Below are 16,243 nucleotides of genomic sequence, written 5' to 3'. Positions count from 1 at the left end.
GGAATTATGTAGTAACAGGCTGTGGATCTACTGTAGTGGAAATGGTCATTCACTGAGCCAAGAATGTTAGAATCTAACTTCTTATTCAAAATGGCAATTCTCCTCAAATGCCATTGAAATAACGGTCAAGATAGAAAAAGGGATAAAGTCATTGAGAATGGGGTTGGAGGACCATATTAGGGAATTAAATACTTCCAAGTTCTAAAAGATGGAAGGCAAATGGAGTAATACTGCAAGAACTACAGACAAGACCATGTATAGTCCAAGGCTGAGGTAGAGATGGGAGCTTTTTCTCCATAGCTGAAAATCAGTTGATGAAGAGAGGAGCTCATGAGGACAAAAAGAGTGGAAAGAAACCAAGCTGATGCCCTGTCCTCACTCTACTTTCTGTTCCTGCTTGTACAGCTGTAGAACTTGCCCCCAGTGCTGAAGTAAAAATCTAAATAAATGGAGTCCTGTGCCAAGAGATGATGGTGTTCCTACACAGCAGTTGGTGCCCGAGATTGGCAGCCCCCTCGTTCGGTCTGATTTTGATCCTAAAGCTCTACATCACTCAAACCGTTAATCAGGTGTGAGGGCAAGTTTCAAGCAACCAAGTAATTACCGGGGAAATGTCAGCAAACGGCTAGCATTAAGAATGTAATACATTTAACAACAGAACTAAGACTAAAACAAAAGGGGAATAAGTGTGACAGTAATACCTAAATGTTTTACTCTCTGACAGTGTAGAAATAATGCAGCTAACCACAAAAAAAAAATAGAATGTGGAATAAAGCTCCCTGATTGCCCCCTGTATCATAAGAATCAAATCGAAGGTAATAATTTAAAACTGACAAGTAGTAGAATTTTAAGTATATTTAAGAGTACAAAAGTAAAGGATAGTAACATTGCCTAAACTTGGATAGTGGAAGATATGGAGGAAGTACAAGCTAATGTTACTCATAAAAGAAAAGCAGATACTGTCCAAAGACACAGGATTCAAAGATATTACAGAAAGGTGGAAGTATAAAGAAAACCACTAAATGAAAAATACAAACCTTTCTAAATGTTAAAACTAAAATTACTTTTTTTAGGGCACCTGGGTGCCTCAGTTGGTTAAGCAGTTGCCTTCAGCTCATGTCATGATCTGGGAGTCCTAGGATCAAGTCCCACGTTGGGCTCCCTGCTCAGTGGGGAGTCTGCTTCTCCCTCTGACTCTCCCCCCTCTCATGCTCTCTCTCTCTCTCTCTCAAATAAATAATATCTTAAAAAAACTAAAATTACTTTTTTAGTAAAGAGCAAATATGAGAGAACTAAACTAAGTCTCTACATACAGTCACATAAAGCAATGTAAATACGTATATCTCCTCTATTAAAATAAAAAGGTGTTCAGGTTGGATCACAGACAAAACCTAATTCTGTATCATGCTATATATAAGAAACATCTAAAACAGATTAAAGGTGAGAAAAGTGTGGGCAAGGGCATACCAGGCAACTGCAAATAAAAAGAAAGCAGGAGGGGCATCTGGGTGGCTCAGTGGGTTAAAGCCTCTGCCTTTGGCTCAGGTCATGATCCCAGGCTCCTGGGATCGAGCCCCGCATCGGGCTCTCTGCTCAGCAGGGAACCTGCTTCCTCCTCTCTCTCTGCCTGCCTCTCTGCCTCCTTGTGATCTCTGTCTGTCAAATAAATAAATAAATATTAAAAAAAAAAGAAAGAAAGAAAGAAAGAAAGCAGGACTCATGGTCTTAATAAAACAAGGGACAATTCAAAGCAGAAAACATAAGCAAGACAACGAAATGCACTTTCTAATCCTAAAGACTAATTCTCAAGGAAGTTATGACAGTTACAAATAAATATTGTACCTAATAACATAATAGCATCTTTCTTAAAGCAAAAAACAACAAGAGCTACATGGAGAGATATGTAGAAGTACCTTAATACTAGGAGACTAAATCACTTCTCTCAGCCTAAGGCAAATCATATGGACCAAAAAAAAAATAAAGAAAAAGAAAAAAAAATGAAGTAAAGAAGACCCATACTACATAATCAGTACGGTGGTAGATCTGACAAATACACACCAAATTCTATATGTGATAGTAGAATATGCCATTTTTACCAGTGCCATCTAACAGTCACGAAAATTAACTTTATCAGTGGATGAAAAGTGAACTTTGATAAATTCGAGAAGTATAAATAATACAGATTTCATTCTCTGAAAATAATACAATAAGAATGGGTATTAATAAAAAAAATAACAAAGCCATGGGGCGCCAGGGTGGCTCAGTGGGTTAAAGCCTCTGCCTTCGGCTCAGGTCATGATCCCACGGTCCTAGGATCAAGCCCCCCATCGGGCTCTCTGCTCAGCAGGGAGCCTGCTTCCTCCCCTCTCTCTCTCTGCCTGCCTCTCTGCCTACTTGCGATCTCTCTCTCTGTGTCAAATAAATAAAATCTTAAAAAAAAAAAAGCCAGAAAATGAAGTTGCCCCATACCTTGAAATTTTATTTTCCCTCTCACTCTCTCTCTTTTTTTTTTAAGATTTTATTTATTTGCCAGAGAGAACACAAGCAGGGGGAGCAGCAGGCAGAGGAAGAAGCAGCCTCCCCCACCACCACTGAGCTGAGAGCCTGATGCAGGACTCAGTCCCAGGACACTGGGATCATGACCTGAGCCGAAGGCAAATGCTTAACTGACTGAGCTGCCCAGGTATCCCATATATCTTGAAATTTTAAGAAAAATTACAAACTTTGGGTAAAGGGGAAAAACAAACCAAAATTGCAGAATTTCTAGAAAATGATAAAAACTAAATGTCAGGATCAATGGAATCCAGCTAATGTAGTCCTTGGAAGAAAACTCACAGTCCTAAATACTTATTTCAGTGAAAAACGGAATGTTGAAAATGAATTAAGCATACTGTATTTTTAAAAATAGAAAACCAAAGGAAAGCATAAGGAAAGAATTATGAATTCCTGACAGTCGGGAATTAATGAGTTAGGCAATAGAGAAATAGAACTAGTAAGTTGGATCATTTTTTTTAAATTCTATTTATTTATTTGAGAGAGGGAGAGCCAGAGAGAACGTGAGCAGAGGAGAGGGCAGAAGGAGAAGCAGACTCCCCACTGAGCAGGGAGCACGACTTAGGACTGAATCTAGGACCCTCAGATCATAACCTGAGCTGAACACAGACACTTAACCGACTGAGCCACCCAGGCGCTCCAGGTCTTTTTTTTTCTTTTTTTTTTTTTTAAATCATTGCATTAGATCAAGAGGCAGCAAATTATACCCTACAGTCAAAATTTGGCTGTTTTGTATGGCCTACAAACTCAGAATGGCTTTTACATTTTTAAGTGGTTGAAAAAATACTTTGTGACACGTGGAAATTTTCTGAATTTCAAATTGAGTGTTCCTAGTTACATTGGAATGCAGAAACACTCATTTTTAAAAAATATATTCCTTACAGCAGCTTTTTGTGCAGTGATGGCAGAATTGAGCAGTTGTGACAGAAAGTATATGTGGCACTCTCATGTCTTATCCCTTTGCATGCTGCTTGACACACTGCACATCAGTGATGGAGTTAGAACATGGCAGCATTCCCAACTCTGTGCATGTCTACATGTTGTAGCATTTTATTTAAAAACCTTAAACTTACATGTAATTTTTTTACCAGTGCATACTTACCACATCAAACAAAAACAAGAAGAGAGAGAAAAGTGGATTTTAAATGTCATGCTTTTAGGATAGTGGAGTATGGATTATTTTCACCAAATTAGGTGGCAAAACATGATGTTTATTATGGAATAACACTGTAGCTCTGCCAAAAGAATACAGTCTGCTTTGACACTACCACACTAAGCACTCCCCACAATATCCCTCACATAGGACAGCAATGGTAAGAAAAATTAGGTATTTTTAATGATATCTAACAGTCTAACAATTTCTTCCCGAAAAATGAAAATGAAGCTGCAACCAAAGTAAGTTTTTGAGTGGCTCATTTGTTATCCAAGCAGAGAAAGGCATTTATTACTTGTGAATTAATTGTATTTAATTGAAGCAGCCAAAGAAATGTGTCCAGAAAACAAAATTTAATAAGACTCCTAGTCATTCAGTGAGAACAGTGGCTCAGAGCTGAGGACATTGGAGCAAGGTTGATAGTCAATTAAAAACAATACAGATGATTTTGAGTGATTTTCCAGGCTCTTGATGAGTAAACACATTACCCATACTGTTCAGTTGTTTATTCAAGAAATCTATGCCAAGTTTGACCAAAAATTTAGCCTGGGTGACTGGTCTGCTTTGGAACAACTGCAGGAGAGGATATTTTCCAAGAAGATGAAAAAATACTAATTCATAAAAAGGCACAGACAAATTGTGGCTTATCAGCAGGTACTTTGCACAAAATACTTGAATCTGTCATGCATTACAAAACTGGTGGTGTTAACAGGAAGCTTCATTTATTCTGATGGCCCTCACCATCATTAGTTTTGTGAATTTTTCTCAGAAATAGAAGCTGTCTATCCTGACTTGCTCTACCAAGCCACAATTCAGTGACTTAGCAGGGATAACATTTTATGGCAAGCTTTTTAGCTCAGGACCAAAAGTGAAATTTTTCTGAATAAGAACAACCACTGTCAGCCATTGTTACCAGATACTGAATGGCTTTAGACACTAGCTTTTACAGCAGATTTGATTGTTCTTAATGAGTTTAACCTAAAATTATGTGGCAAAATAGTACTTGCATAGGAAATATCCCGAGGTAAAGTTGTTTCAACAACCTAATGACACTTTGAAGCACAGTATAGCTGACCCTTAAACAACGCAAGACTTAGGGGCACCAACCCCTGTGCAGTTGAAAATCTGGGCATAACTTTTGATTTCCCAAAAAACTAATAGCCTACTCTTGACTGGAAGCCTTACTGATAACATAAAATAGTCGATTAATACTATGTTATGAATATTATATACTGTATTCTTGCAATAAATCAGAGAAAAAAATGTTATTAAGAAAATCGTAAGGGGCACTTGGGTGGCTCAGTGGGTTAAGCCTCTGCCTTCAGCTCAGGTCATGATCTCAGGGTCCTAGGATCCAGCCCCGCATCAGGCTCTCTGCTCAGCAGGGAGCCTGCTTCCCCCTGTCTCTCTGCCTGCCTCTCTGCCTACTTGTGATCTCTCAAATAAATAAATAAAATCTTAAAAAAAAAAAAAAAGAAAATCGTAAGAGGGGTGCCTGAGTCACTCAGTCTGTTAAGCGTCTGATTATATTTCAGCTCAGATCATGATCTCAGGGTCGTAAGATTGAGCCCCTTGTTTGGCTCTGCACTGGGCATGGAGCCTGCTTAATATTCTCTCTCTCTTTCCCTCTGGCCCTCCCTCCTTACTTAAATGCACTCTCTCTCTTAAAAAAAAAAAAAAGGAGAAAATACATTCACAGTACTGTAGTTTAAAAATCTACATATAAGTGGATTCACTCAGTCCAAACCTGTGTTGTTCAAGTGTCAATTTTAACATCAAGCTATTTTATATACTTCTTGTGCTGTCAAAAGTTAAAACGAGGGGCGCCTGGGTGACTCAGTGGGTTAAGGCCTCTGCCTTGAGCTCAGGTCATGATCCCAAGGTCCTGGGATTGAGCCCCACATCGGGCTTTCTGCTCAGTGGGGAGCCTGCTTCCCTTCTTCTCTCTCTGCCTGCCTGTCTGCCTACTTGTGATCTCTATCAAATAAATAAATAAATAAAATCTTTAAAAAAAAAAAAGTTAAAATGAGAAATGAGGCCTTCATTCCCACACATCTTTATAGCAGATATGTTTGTGACTCAAACTAAAGTTCCAGCAGCACTTTTTCAGACCTGAATGCAAATCCAAAGGAAATTTCCATATTTCAAAATTTATTTAACTATGTGATCAAAGAGCTTCCATCTAACTTCCAATTGCAGGGGATTAGTCTGTAAAGTAATGACAAGGTAAAAAAGGCAAATATTGAAGAATTTAATAGGATTCAAAAAATGCTTTCCCAGTAATTAATATACTCAATTAAAACCAGATGCTCATGGATTGATATCAGTATTTGACAGTACCCATCTTTGTGAAAAGGCACTTTCAAATATGAAATCTGTAAATCTTATTACAGATCAGCATTAACAGATGAACATTTGTAATGTTTTGATGATAAGAAACATGAACTTTGAACCCTAATTAAGCAAAATTTTATCTCCCAAAAAAGAATGCCTCTTTTCTCATTAATGAATCAATATTATCTTTTAAGTACTTAATTATTATTATATTTTGAATGTTATCAATAAAAATTTTATAGAAAATTTTCACTCCTGTTCTATAAGTACCAACATAATATTTTGGCCTGCAAAGCCTAAAATATTTACTATCCACCCCATATGAAGAAGTGTGCTGACTCTGGAATTAGACAAGCAAACTAAGCACTTGCTAACTTGATTAATCAAGGAAAAGGGGGACAGAATAAATACTCAAAATATGAAATGATAAGGGTAAATAATCACAGAAACAGAATCTTAATAATCATTTGAAATTAACTTACATAACTCAATGCAAAGAAGTTTGAAGATCTGAATGACTTGAAAAATTATGAAAATAGAATTTACCAATATTAGGGTACCTGGGTGGCAGTCGGTTAGGTGTCCAACTCTTGATTTCATGTCATTGTGATCTTAGGGTCATGAGATGGAGCCCCACATCAGGCTCTGCTCAGTGTGGAGTCTGCTTGAGATTCTCTCTCTCTGCCTCTCTTTCTCTCTAAGTAAATACATACATACATATATACATACCAATATTGACCCTAAAAGAAATAGGTTCAACAGATCAGTTTTCGTAAAAGAAGAAGTTGCCAAAGACGTAGCCTTCAAAAAACTATTTGAGCTGATACACTAATAATGAAGTAGTGAAAAAAGAAATTAGGAAAACAATCCCATTTACAATTGTACCAAAAATAATAAAATACCTAGGGACAAACTTAGGTGGTAAAGGACCTGGACATTGATGAAAGAAATTAAAGATGACACAAGCACATGGAAAGATAGTTCATGCTCATGGATTAAAAGAAAAAATATTCTTAAAATGTCCATACTACCCAAAGCAATTTACAGATTCAATGCCCCCCCCATCAAAATACCAACAGCACTTTTCAGAGAACTAGAACAAATAATCCTAAAATTTGTGCAGAACCACAAAAGACCTTGAATAGCTGAAGCAATCTTGAAAAAGAAAAAGCTGGAGGCATCACAGTCCCAGATTTCAAGATATACTACAAGATTATCACAAGTAATCAAAACAGTATGGCACCAGTGCAAAAATAGACACATAAGTTGGTACAGAATAGAGAGGCCAGAAATAAACCCACCCTCTTACAGTCAATCTACAAGATAGGCAAGAATATGCAATGGGAAAAAGAGAGTCTTCAACAAATAGTGTTGAGGAAACTGGACCACTTTATTTATACAGATGCAAAAATAAACTCAAAATGGATTAAAGACCTAAATGAAGCCCACAACCATAAAAATCCTAGAAGAGACCAGAGGGAACAATTTCTCTGACATTGGCCATAGGAACAGTTTTTTAAGGTATGCCTCCTCAGGCAAGGGAAACAAAAGCAAAAATAAACTATTGGGGTAGCTGGGTGGCTCAGTAGATTAAGCATCTGCCTTTGGCTCAGGTCATGATGATTCCAGGGTCCTGGAATCACATCCCGCATCATTCTCCTTGCTCAGTGCGGAGTCTGCTTCTCCCTCTACCCTTCCCCTTGCTCATGATCTCACTCTCTCTCTCTCTCTCAAATAAGTAAATAAAATCTTAAAAAGAATTTCAAAAAAGCAGGGCACCTGAGTGGCTCAGTTGGTTAAGCATCTGCCTTTGGCTCAGGTCATGATCCCAGGATCCTAGGATCAGGCCCTGCATCAGGCCCCACGTCAGGCTCTTGCTCAATGGGAAGCCTGTTTCTCCCTCTCCCTATGCTGGCCGCGCCCTCTGCTTGTTTCCTATCTGTGTCAAATAAAATCTTTTTTAAAAATTATATATATATGTAAATACACTTATATATACACACACATACATTTATATATATACACACACACATACACACACACACATACACACACACACACATACACACACACACACATACACTGTTGGAACTACATCAAAATAAAGAGCTTCTGAACAGCAAAGGAAACAGTTAACAAAAGACGACCTATTGAATGGCAAGGATATGGGGGAAAATGTATACATTTAATGCGATCAGGTGTTTTGGTTTTTTGTTTTTTGTTTTTTGTTTTTTTTTTAAATAGAACTAGACATGCCGTGTGACTTCCAAGGCTTGTCTAAAGGCATTGCAATTTTTCACCTTGGTCTCTGAGCTCTCATTCTGTGGGAAGCTGGCCACCATGTGCTGATGACCCACAAGCAGTCCTGTGGAGAGGCCTGCATACAGAGAAACTGAAGGCCTCCCATCAGCTGCGGACCAGTCTGCTCACCACGTGAGTGAGCCGCCTTGGAATAGATCCTCCTCAAACTTTCAGATGACTACAGACCCAGCTGGCATCTGACTGTGATCTTAAGAGAGATTCTGAGCCAGAACTGCTTGGGCAGCCATTTCCTGACTCAAGAAAACTACAGTAGGTGATTATTACCAGTATATCGTGGGGTGATTTCTTAGCATTAGCTAATGAATACAAAGAACGGTGGATAAAATATGTCCGCTTTTTGTATGAAGTGGAGAATAAAAGGTGTGTGTGTGCACGTGTGTGTGTGCACGCATGTATGCACTGGGTATGAATAAAAAACATAGATGGATTAATACAAACTAATGAAAATGGTCAATCCTAGGACACTGAGAGAAAGAGGTAAATGAGGATGGAATGGAAGTGAAACCTCTTAGTGTGTTCATCTTTTATTAAGTTTTTGATTATCAGTAACTATTTATTATGTATATAATACAAACACATAGTGACTATATAAATATTAGATGGATACTTATGGATAGAATTGAAACCGTAAAAAATAAAGGTATTTTTGAAAATTAAAATTCATCTTTTTTTTTTTTTTTACAAACTACTAATATCCAGATTAAATTGCAAGCACGAAGGACAGAAATTAAGCATGGTTATTTTCAAAGGTCCCAAGTGATTTTAATGTGCAACTTATATATATAGAAACACTGTCCTAGGAGAGGCTCTTTTTCAACTTTCCAAAACTAACAGGAACAGTAATGGAAAAGGTAAACAGTGCTATAACTAATAAGAAATTGAATTCATAATTTTCTTTAAATGTCTACAAAGAAAATTCTAGGTCTAAATTCACCAGTGAACTCTAATGACAATCTTATACATATACTTCTAGAGAATAGGAAAAGAACACACACACATGCTCCCAACTGATTTTTTTTCATGCTAGAATAACTCTGATACCAAATTCATGTATATTTAAAAAAAAGGAAATTATAAGCCAATCTCACTCATGAACAGAGATGCAAAGAAATAGGTATGTGTAAATCACACACATAACCAATGTTCTTATGAGGACACCCATCACATCTGATTAGGGCCTCCATAATAGCCATGTTTTAACTTAATTGCCTCTTTTTTGGCCCTGTCTCCAATTACAGTCACATTCTGAGGTACTGGGGGGTTAAGACGTCAAGTTAAGGGGTAAAGACCACACATAGATTTCAGGGTATATAATTAAGCTCATAACAACAAGGTAATGCAGAATTCTGGGACCAAGATCTAAACAAAAGAGGAAATCTGGAGAAGTGAACTTGGACTGTATCACACTCATTTTCTCCTTTAGTTGTGAACCAACCTGGGGGAGGCAACTCACAGGCTGAGAAGCACAGTTTCTGATAAGAGTCACAGAGCTAGGGGCCAAAAACTTGGAGAATATAGCCTACCAAGGGATCCTAAAAAATATTTTCATTCTTACTCTGAGTGAAAAAAAGGGCTACACTGAAGTTGAAGCCCAGGTTTGATTTGCTTCAGTCCGTGGTGGGACAAAGGTGATTCAAAATTGCTAATGTAATGCCCCAGCACCCTGTCAAAGGCAAACAAATCCCCTCTAGAGGAAGACAAAAATCCTGGGCCTCAAATATTTTTGAACTGAAAAAATTTTTGAATTGAAAAAGTTCAATTTTTCATACATATTGTTGGCACTCACTGATAACTAGCATGTCAGGAGACAAGATTATGACTGAAACCAAAAGAAACAACAAACAACAGAAAGACCTTCAACAGATCCAGATAATAGAGTTACCAGCTGCAAACTTTACAATAAACATGCTTAATACATTTGTAGCAGACACTTGTAGTCTTTTTTTTTTTTAAGATTTTATTTGACAGCACCCAAGAAGGGAGAGTGGCAGGCAGAGGGAGAGGGAGAAACAGGCCCCCCACCCCACAGAGCAGGGAGCCCGATATGGGCCTTGATTCCAGGACCCTGAGATCATGACCCAAGTGGATGGCAGATACTCAACCAACTGAGCCACCCAGGCGCCCCACTCTTAGTCCTCTACCATGATTTATTTACTAAGTGGATTCATTCACTCCACCTATGCTCCTACTCGTACCCCCAAGTGTAAGCTGCTCATACTCTTTCCCAGAACTGTCCTCAATTGATGAGGGCATCTCTCCTGGAATTCCTTAGGAAGTTAGCCGGAACCCCCTCATCCCTGCCCCAGCAGGCAGTAATGACTAATCCAGGAGTGTTTAAGTTATATAGCAGACAGCTTGCTTCAAAGAGGACAACCATGTGATGTTCTTTGTGCTTCAGAACTCCATCCTCTGGGATCAGGCTGAGGACTTAAGCCACATCAACATCTTGGGCTTCTTCCCATGCCTTGTTCTGTGCTCCTCAGAAGTTTTCCCGCAATAAGTCAGTTGCACGAGAATCCCTAGCTCAGGCTCTGCTTCTAGGAAACCTAACATGTTCAAGATTGAAAAGTTCATCAGAAAAGTAAACATCATAAAATGGAAATTCTAAAACTAAACCATACGCTAGCTAAATTATAAGAACTTAGTGGATAGATTTAGTAGTAGACTGAAATATAATGAAGGAGTGGCTAGAATTAAGCACAAAGAGATAAAGGATAGAAAATGAGAAAGGGGTAAGAGATGTATGGGATATAACAACATCTAACACTTGTGAACTTGAAAACTCAGAGGGGTAGAAGAGAAAGAATGGGACAGAAGTAATACCTGAAGATGTAATGGCTAAGAATTTTCCAAAACTGGTAAAAAGACTTTTAAGCCAGAAATTTGAGAAGCCCTATGAAGGCCATACAGGGTAAATGGGGGGGGGGATCACTTCAAAGCAGCAATAAAACTGATAGCTAACTTCATAATAGGAACAGTGCCTATCCAGAAGACAAAGGCATGGTGTCTTCAAATCCCGCAAGAAAATAATCTATAATATTACCCTCAGCCTTGAGAACCTTCGCTCCAAAAGGTGAAAGCCATTTCAGACAAGGAGAAGTCAGGTGAGTGCCTTCAGCAGGGAGAAGAGGGGACTGAGATGGAGAAGAGGCATGTGGGAACTTATGGGGAGACAGCAATGTTTGCTGCAGAATGGTGTTCATAGCATCTCATTTTGCTGCATGTATTTCTGTATACTCCCATGTATATTTCACAAAAACATTAAAAATTTTACATATTGTACTTTTTTTTAAGATTTTATGTATTTATTTGAGAGAATGTGAGTGGGGTGCAGGCAAGGGAGAGGGACAAACAGACTCCACACTGAGCCTAACTCAGGGCTCAGTCTCATGACCCTGAGATCATGACCTGAGCTGAAATCAAGAGTCAGATGCTCAAACAACTGAGCCACTCAGGCGCCCCTCATTTTACTCATTTTTAATGTAAAAACATTTCATTTATAAATTATCTTCTAAAGCAGATAAGCCTTATACTGAATGAAGAATACTGAGTATTTTTCATACGTTGCCTGATAGTAATGATTAATAAGAGGTCTGCAATGTTGAGATTTATAAGAAATATATCTAGCCATTGATACCACAAAAATATATTTCTCATAAATATTTGGTCTTCATTCATAGTTATGGGCTTACAGCTCCCAAAACCCTTGGAATTTCCTGAGTGGGAAGAGCAAGGAGAGCATCTTTTGCTATAATGTTTGGTCTCCGTCCTCAGTTTCTAAATAAATGCTTCAGAGCCATTAAGGTGAAATGGGTTTCTTGTTATTCATAACAAGTCCCTTTCCCCCACAGCTGGCTTTATGTTAATGAGGTGACTTTAGGGTAATACCTAACTGTGAGGACTGGTTGTCAGGGGAACCAATGTGATCCAGAGGTTGGAACTTGCAGTCCCACCCCCTGATTTCCAGGGAGGAGACAGGTTTGGAGGTTGAATCAATCACCAATGGTAAGTGATTTAATTAGCCAGGCCTGTGGAATAAAGCCTCCATGAAATCCCAGAAGGAAGTGGTTTGGGGAGCTTCACAGTTGGTGAGCCAGAATGCTTCCCTGTGCTATTGTACTGGGTCCACAACTCCCTAAGGACAGAAGCTCCTTTGGGAACTTACCTTCGGAATCTCTTCATCTGGCTGTTGGTTAGTATCCTCCAATATCCTGTGTAGTAATATGGTAACTTGTGAGTAAATTGATTTTTTTAAGTTTCATGAAGGACTCTAGCAAATTAACAGATCCCAAGGAGGGGGTTGTGGGAACCTCCAGTTTGTAGTCAGTGGGTTGGTCAGTGATTGGTGTCTGAAACAGAGGACAGTCTTATGGAACTGAGCCCTTAACTTGTGGAATGTAATGCTATTTCTGGGTAAATGGGGTCAGAATCGAGTTGAATTGTAGGAAACTCAGCTGGTGTTGGAGAGTTAATTACTTGGTGGTAATGTGAGAAAACCACAATCCCACATTGGAATTGGTTCTGAGGAAGTTCTAGAACATAGGTGAGGTTCCGTGGGGTGAGGTCTGGAGCCGATGACCAAGAAAGAATTCTTGAGACATCTTCGGTGCAAAATGGTGGTTTATTAAAGCACGGGGACAGGACCCATGGGCAGGAAGAGCTGCTGCCTTGGGTTGTGAGGGATGGCAGGTTATGTACCCTGGAGTTGGAGGGGAGGTAAGGAAAAGGGAGGTTCCAATAGAACTTTCATATGCTAAAGAGGGCCTATAAGGTACCAGACTGGAGGGGTCTCAAGGTTGTTTTTCCCTTCTAGCAAGCCATTAACATTAAGAGAGTTGGGACATTCCTAAAGAATGTCACATTTGTCCCACCCAGGAGTGGAGGGGGTGAGGAGTAGATTATGAGGTGTCAGCCTTTTGTTGGGGTGAGGGGGAGACTGCTAGGTGTCAGCCTTTTGCTTTGTCCTCAGCCAGCCTTCTGCTCCCTCATCAGTTCTAGAAACTTTAGGTTTAATTTTGAAATAAAACTTAACACTTAAAAATTAGAATTTTATTAAACTCTGTATTTTTGGCCTTTTCTTTAAAAATGAAGTTCTGGGGGCACCTGGGTGGCTCAGTGGGTTAAGCCTCTGCCTTTGGCTCGCGTCATGATCCCAGGGTCCTGGAATTGAGCCCCAAATCAGGCTCTCTGCTCGGTGGGGAGCCTGCCCCCCACACCCCGCCCCGCTGCCTGCCTCTCTGCCTACTCGTGATCTCTATCTGTCAAATCAATCAATCAATAAATCAATCTATCTTTAAAAATGAAGTTCTGTCAAAGCTGGACTGGCATTTGTTTTGTTTTAAGGTTTTATTTAATTCTCAGAGAAAGCAGGACAGGGGGAGCAACAGGCAGAGGGAGAGGGAGAAGCAAGCTTGCTTGGAGCAGGGAGCCCTATGTGGGGCTCAATCCCAGGCCCCGGATCATGACCTGAGCCGGAGGCAGGGGCTTAATGACTGAGCCACCCAGGCGCCCCTGGACTGGCATTTTGAATCGCAAAAATAAATAAATAAATAAATATATATATATATATATATATATATATATATATATTTATCTCCTAGTTTCGGCTTTTTACATGATATATCCACATTTACTGCACCAAGTCCACATCATTAATTTATAATTTCTGTCTGGTCTTGCGGGCATTTAAATATGTGGCCTCCACTTAAAATTTCTGAAAAAAGCTCTCACTTGCGTTCCACTGTGAATCTGCTTCTACAGGCTAAATATTCTAGGTTCTTTACATGATTTGGTCGTTATTATTCTTCTGTGGATCTCTTCTCCTTACCCGTGGGTTTGTGTATGCAAACACACTGTTTTGAGGAAGGGAGTTTAAAAACCCCTACACCCCATCTTGGTCTTTTTTTAAACGAGGAAAAAAAAAACAAAGACAGGTAATTAACAACAGCTCCCAGTGTTTTTAATAGTAGTGGTCTTATTAAACCAGCCCTTCATTTATCCTTTACTAACAGCAGTTATTTGAACTTAAATAATGCAAGGAATCTGTTCTTCATGAATTTCATCAACTTGATGGTGGATTTTCATATCTTTATTGATCTTCTGTGTCTTCGTTCAGGCTGATAATTCTGAAACAGTTATTAAGAGAAAATAAAGATAAAACTTCAGCAAACATATGCCTTCTTAATTGTTTTCCTGATGAAATGAATTTGAATATTCTCATTAAAATCTTATCGTAGAGGCGCCTGGGTGGCTCAGTGGGTTAAAGCCTCTGCCTTCGGCTCAGGTCCTGATCCCAGGGTCCTGGGATCAACCCCACATCGGGCTCTCTGCTCAGCAGGGAGCCTGCTTCCCCCCTCTCTCTCTGCCTGCCTCTCTGCCTACTTGTCATTTCTGTTAAATAAATAAATAAAATCTAAAAAAAAAAAAAAAAAAGTTATCCTAAAAAATCCGAGAAACCCCAAATGGGAATTTTGACCATGTGAAGCTTTTTCAAGAGAATTAAAATGAGTCTAAGACCCTAAGCTTGGGGACCATTTCCAACCTGAAATAGGTAAGAGCAGAATTTGAGAGTGTTTTATAAAAATGCAGTAGAAATTTGTACACTGATATCACATGACAAAAATGCTAAGCTTTCTTTCAATTAATTTGAAAAAAAAAATCCTGTTTCTCAATTCTGTGGGATTTTCTCATAAGCAATGATATCATTTATAAATAATGACAGTTTTGTGTTTTCCTTTCCAATTACTATGGTTATTCTTACTAAGGTTAGAAGCTCTAGTCAGTGTTGCTGAAAGTGAGGATAGTGAGCATTCTTACCATTTTAAAGGAATGACCTTTTACCATTAATATGACATTTACTGCAGTTTTTCTTCATGCCCCTAGAGCTTCATTTTGTTTCTATTTTAGGTTTGTCTTTTTCCCCTTTCCTACCCTCCATCCTTCTATCATTCTTGTTTTCTTCTACTTTAATGATAAAAGAGTGAATTATTTATCTCCTTTATTGAGATGATCTTTTTTCTTTTCTAACGGGCTAATGTGTTTAATTACATTATTTTTTAATTGAGATATCACTGGTGTACAATATTATACTCGGTTTCAAGTGTTATCACACAGTGATTCAACATTGAAATATATTGGGAGCCCTTACCATGGTGTTTACCATCTGTACTGTCAGGTTTTACAGGCGAGATAAACAGGACACCAGGCAAGATAGGCACAAGGTGAGATTTATTTAAGGCGCCCTCCAGCTAGGTTCCGACACTCCGGAGAGGGGAGTCGGAGAAGTCCCCTGCAGGAGGGGTCGAGTGGGTCTTATCTGGGTTAAGACAGGGCATATAAGCCATATAAGGTAAGGTATTTGGTGATTGGAGGGTAGGGGGAGTCCTGATGTTCCCGTTTCCTGCATAGGTATCAGGTTACTTACAGTGATGTGTCCTCCGCATATGTCCTTCCTGCGGGAGAATCGTGGGTTAAAGAAGGGGCGGCCAGGAAGATGACGGCGTGGTGGCCATTTCTGTTGTTCCTCCTGCATTCCTGGAGCCGCTGACCCAACATGTACCATACAATGTTACCGCGTTGTTATGGACAGTATTCCCGGAGCTACAGTTCACATCCATGTGACCAATGTATTTTATAAGCGGAAGTTCGTACCGATTGATGCCCTTAACCTACTTCACTCATCCTTCCAACCCTCTCCTCTGGCAACTACCAGTTTATTTATTTATTTAAGGATTTATTTACTTACTTAACAGAGAGAGAGAGAGAGCGCGCGCACGCCCGCGCGTGCGAAAGAGAGAACATGCAGGGGGAGTGGGAGAGGGAAAAGCAGGTTTCCCACTGAGCAGGGAGCCTGATGCGGGGCTGGATCCCAGGATCAGGACC

The sequence above is a fragment of the Lontra canadensis genome, unplaced genomic scaffold (genome assembly GCF_010015895.1).
Source record: "Lontra canadensis isolate GAN:19392208 unplaced genomic scaffold, GSC_riverotter_1.0 scaffold7, whole genome shotgun sequence".
NCBI classification, from domain to species: Eukaryota; Metazoa; Chordata; class Mammalia; order Carnivora; family Mustelidae; genus Lontra; species Lontra canadensis.
Note: the sequence above shows the minus strand (reverse complement) of the source record.